The sequence below is a fragment of the Morone saxatilis genome, unplaced genomic scaffold (assembly GCF_004916995.1).
Source record: "Morone saxatilis isolate NCDOM2014 unplaced genomic scaffold, NCSU_SB_2.0 Contig10, whole genome shotgun sequence".
Lineage (NCBI taxonomy): Eukaryota > Metazoa > Chordata > Actinopteri > Moronidae > Morone > Morone saxatilis.
The window spans coordinates 17533138-17538515 of record NW_023339652.1 but is presented as its reverse complement, the minus strand read 5'-3'; the positions used below and the strand labels follow the sequence as shown (position 1 = coordinate 17538515).

The 5378-nt window shown below is 40.6% G+C and overlaps 1 protein-coding gene across 1 annotated transcript in view; it reads left to right on the top strand.

Moving 5' to 3' along the window:
- slc41a2b (solute carrier family 41 member 2b) overlaps window positions 1-5378 on the top strand; it is a 51298-nt gene that overhangs the window by 14471 nt on the left and 31449 nt on the right. The window lies entirely within an intron of this gene.

Genomic DNA, 5378 nt, shown 5'->3' with positions numbered 1-5378 from the left:
TTGTGTCCACTAAGTATCAACAGCGTGTTTGCAGGAGTACACTGATATCCTGCAGCTGTAACTCACCAATTTATGCATAGAGATGATTGTGGATAGTGGGTGGGGAACACCACCAATTATGTTTATTCATTTCAGATCCAGAGGAACCACAGTATTTTCTATCGATTGACACAGAAGATGTCCATACCTGAGGACCACATTAGAACTACCATGTGTCTTTTGGGAGATAAGGATGCTGTCACCAGGTCACAGAGGTATGACAGTGCATCCAATTTTGGTTCCAGTTCATAGTCCTGCTTATACTGATACTACTTCCTTTGAAGTATAACTCTGTATAACTCTACCAAGTATAAGATGTTAGATAGGTCGTTATTGTTACCAGTTATTTATACAATTTGATACAATTATCAATCTACAGCAAGGGACGAGTTTGTGCTTAATACATCAAGCGTATAGCACAAATCCGCATTTTTTGACTTTGTTGTTTTAGTTTAAGCATGGTATTATTTGCTTCGGGTCTTGTTTTCTCTACCATATAGCGATCTTACGAAAACCCTGTATTGACTCTCACCTTGCCTGAGATATGACGAACACACCTGAAACAAGTAATGGTTTCACTGAAACAGAATAAATCATTTCTGACAGTCTTTAGCTTAGTCTGTTTGACTCTTTGTGCCGCAAACATACAGACAAATAATATGTAACTGTTTGTCGACACTGCTGGCCAAGTGTTATTGACTTTGAACTCCTACAAGAATAACATCTAGCCTCTCTGGCTCGGTAGCATAACGTTAGCCTGTAGCTTGTAAAGTATTTGGCCTAAGTTTTAATGGCGCCATTCTAGGTCTTTCAGTGGCTCTGAATTTTTATGATAGTTTGTAAGAATTATTCAACAGTAGCAACAGCACAGCCCGACTGGCAGATTTCTTTGCTCAACAGAAACAACTATTAGAAATTATGAATTTAGAATATCTTGACTTGTTCTAGAAGGAGGCTGTTCTTTTTGCAGTGTACCTCATAATCCGAAATGCTTTCTATTTGTGAAAGAAATGTCTTTGAGTGGAACACGATACGTTTGTGTTACATTGTTGGTTCTCCATTTACAAGTCAGGGTTACATGTTGAGTCACGTGGGGGCGGCGCGGGGGGGCGGGCGCGCGGGGAGGCCGGCGGCACGGGGGGGGGCGGGGCGCGCGCGCTGGGGGGGGCGCAGGGTCCCTCAATAAAGGCAATGAACACCATTGTTGTGTTAAAATGAGACGAGTAAACACCACACTCATTCCTTTGATGAAGGACGCCAGCTCACATGAACACCAAACACACAACACACACCCCTGTACTGCTGAGTGTTGTGCTGATTTTGTATGCTTGACTGTGACACAGCACACCGCAGCAACCCACTGAGACAAGGTCGGCCAGCCTCCTGATTGGCTGTCTCCTAGCTGTGACTCTGGGTTTTGAAGGTTTGTAGGAGGAGGCGAGGTGATCCGAAAGCTGCACTGCAACACACAAACTTTAACGTCGACCTTTGCTGCTGCAATCCTCCGGGGGTTCCCCTCAGGACCGAAAAACCCACTGATTTAAAATAGCATCCTGAATCACAACGTGGAGCAAGCGCCAGCAAGTCAAAAACGATATATTGAATTCTTAAGTGAGATGTTTGTCTCCATCCTTGTGTATAGATAACACTCGTTGTTCTAGGTACACAAACATAAGAGTAAAAAAACTCGCATTATTGCAAAAACTGAGAGAAGATACAAATGAGAACAAATAACAGTTTTCTTTGTACTCCAAACTTTCAAGTTAAACAGCTATATGAGTTTACTTTAACGCTGTATAGTTATAATTAACCAACATACTGGTGCATATGCTCAGGTTGCTTCTGCATTGCATAATTCTAATTTTTGAATAACGACTATAAAAGAATTACCTTATTTATCCAATAAACCTTCACACAGAATGTTTAGATACACTGCTTAGCGGACTGACACTTTCGTGCTCTCTCACGAAAGCGAGGATCAAGTGAAAACACATAATATAGTCATTTTCTTCACTACTCAATGGTACCTATAGGCGCTACCTTTAACAACATCCTCATAGAACCACATAGCGACAGTTTACAGATGATCTCAGGCACACCATAACGGTAACTAGTCACCATATCCATCTCGTTTCCTCTTTCTAGACTCAATTGGTCCTAAATTAACCCATAACAACTCCACCGAGCAGCACTGATGGAAAGCTGGGGCAGAAAGACATCCCGTGCGAAGGGTGCAAGACAGACAGTGTACGCATGCAGGAACAAAGCACCATTTTCTCTCTCTGAAATAAGAAGTGGATATACCAAGATATTGTTAAATCCATCACAACAAGAGGACAATTGTGTGCACCTGAGGACAAGGTGACAGAGCACCATTATGAGCAGAAGTGGCAATGCAGCCATTACATTATGTGGTTTTGAGCAATGTGGAAAGTCAAATTCTGATAAATGCAGGATGTCACCAACTGTAGTTCTTATTACAAGTAGGTGTAGAGAAGGGTCAGCGGGTTGTGGAAAAGTGGCAAGCAATGAAACCATCAAAACTGCATAATATGATAAAATGGTGTAGCAAATATCCAAAGATGCATTTTATCATATGGCTGTCTACAGGGTAGCTGCTGAGGGAAGGGAGAGTGGCTGCTATTCAGTGCTGTTCATTTCCTCCCTACTCCACAAATCTTGTAAACAGCTTGGCCTAAGAGGGGGTCTCCTTTGCTTTAAAAGTAAGGTCGGAGACACCGGTTTTATTTTTGAGAGGTATCCACACACTAGATTAACATGACAGCAATAGCTTGTAAGGCTCAGTTCTAGGCCATAAATTATTAGTATTGTCAGATCTGGAGTACCGAGTGTGTGTTAAGAGATCAGAGAGACCTGTAGTGTAGTATCCTATATATAACAACATCATTTAGAACTCCATTTAAGAAAGGTCGGTATTATATACAGGAGGTGGATTCAAGAAGTGGTACATTCTTTAGTACCTTGTATCAGTGCTGATGTCTCTGACCATCCACATATAAAGTTTAGATCTTCATTTTTCGCCATGCAAGCAGGACGTAGCGCAAAAATAGTCCTGAATTTCATATATGAGTGCTTCCCAATTTACCAGATGTGGATACGACCTGCCTGGAGAGACTTAAGAGTGAGCAGCACATCTCTACTACCTCTAATACAAGTACCAATAGATGAAACGTCAGACAAAAACATACATTAGACGATTCAAGCAATGGTTAGTTTTACAAGGAATTTCCATTGGATTGGTTATAATATTCGAGCCATGAGATCTCGTACACAATCGTATATAATTATGTGGGCAGAGTTAGCCACTCCTTGGCAGCCCCTTTCTCCAGTGGATTCCCCAGATCTATACAGCCAGTACTTTTCATCTAAAGTGAATTAAACTTAACTAATTTCATTCCAACTATGTAATAAATAAAAGTGCCGCTTATTTAACACACCCCAAAAGTATCATTATACTGAGCAGCTAAATAATTTTAAGCACCCACATTATTGAGATTAAGCAAACATTTAAAATGCAATAAAAAGGAAAAGTCTATGGAGGTTTAGAAAGGGATGAAAATTGTTATAGTACGGGGCCGAATGCACTTATAAGAGATTTCTGCAGTGAGAACTTTAGTCTATGTTAATAAACACGTCTCACACATAAATAACTAGTCCTTCGCGGCTCCAACGCGATTGCACTCTTTTTTTTGGTCCGCAAAAAAAATGGCTTCCATCTCTTTGAAGCTAATCAAAAGGTTGCTGACCAGGAGATCAGCAGTTTTTAACAACTTATCCTGAGTGGACACATTGGATGTCTGAACGCAAATTTCACTTCATCTATCCAATATATGTTGTTATGATGATTATTTCCAATAAAAAACACACGGTGGTGCTTAAGGAAAAAGTCAGCGGGGTATAACTCTATATGGGGCGGATCCATGGGGAGATAATACAATATGAATGTTTTGTAACGAGCTTAGCATTGCAATCTATCCCAAACATGTGTTTGAGATAGTTTAAAGAGGAGAAAATAACAGTCAGGAGGCGCGAGATAAAATTGCCATAATCCCATATTAAATACCAATAAGCCATGACTGCTGCACACAGAAAGTCGGTAGCATATTAACGAACAATAACAAATACACTCAGAACATAAGATTATAGACCAAATATAAATGTATTAATGTTTTTGGCTTAATGGCAAAACATGCATGTACACAAGGTAACAGGACCAGGAATTTGTCCACATTTACACTATTCATCTAGAAGAAAATCAAGAAGACGTTTATTACTATAAAAATACTACATTTCCTTTAAAATCTTAAAAACTTACCAAAACAATTTACGCAAGGGTTAAAAAGTTCAATCTCCTCTCAACATCTCTTCTTGGTGAGCGAGAGGTTAATTATGGTGGGTGGGTGTATGTGAGATAGTCTAATAGATACTGAACCAGCGACAGGCACAACTATTTAGAAATTAATTTTCATCAGCAAACCAAAACTGCCTTTCTTGTGAGCTGTGTCCTGCACTTTAACAGAGGATAAACAGAGGATGTGGGAATTTAGAGCAATGTTAATTGCATGAGCATTTGAATTTTCTTTACATAACTGTATAACTCTTTTACATATGTATAACTCATATGTATAATCCCCCAGTATTTGAGAAGCTGTTATATGAAAACCTTTGTAAATTTTGGACCAGATTCCCTTTGTCTGTCGTGCCCCAGGGGGGGCAAGCAATTGGCAAATCAAACAGCGACACATTGAAGCATTCAGAGTGAAGGAAGGAAGAAGTGCCAAACTGGTGTGACTCACCCGTTGATAACGGGGTGTACACTACGAAGGGGGGGGGGGGGGGGGGGGGGGCCAGCCAGATTTGGGTCAGACACTGTTTTGGTTCCAGGATGAGCCCTCCGAGCCTGTAGAACACAACATAATAGATCATTAACTGGTGTTAGATGTTGTTGTGTATGTGTTGGTGTGTGTGTGGTGTGAAAGACGGAGAGAGAGAGAGAGAGAGAGAGAGAGAGAAAAAACGGGGCATGGAAAGAGACGCAAGCATTGTCTTCATCTAAATGATGTCCAACAGTGAATTTGTGTGTGCTGCTCTATAAATACAACTAAAAATGCTTCATCTCAGCTGCACTCAATGGTAGAAGAGAGAGAGAGAGAGAGAGAGAAGAGAGAGTCTCTCTCTCTCTCTCTACCATTGAGTGCAGCTGATGAAGCATTTTTAGTTGTATTTATAGAGCAGCACACAAATTCACTGTGGACATCATTTAGATGAAGACAATGCTTCGTTCTCTTTCCATGCCCCTTTTTCTCTCTCTCTCTCTC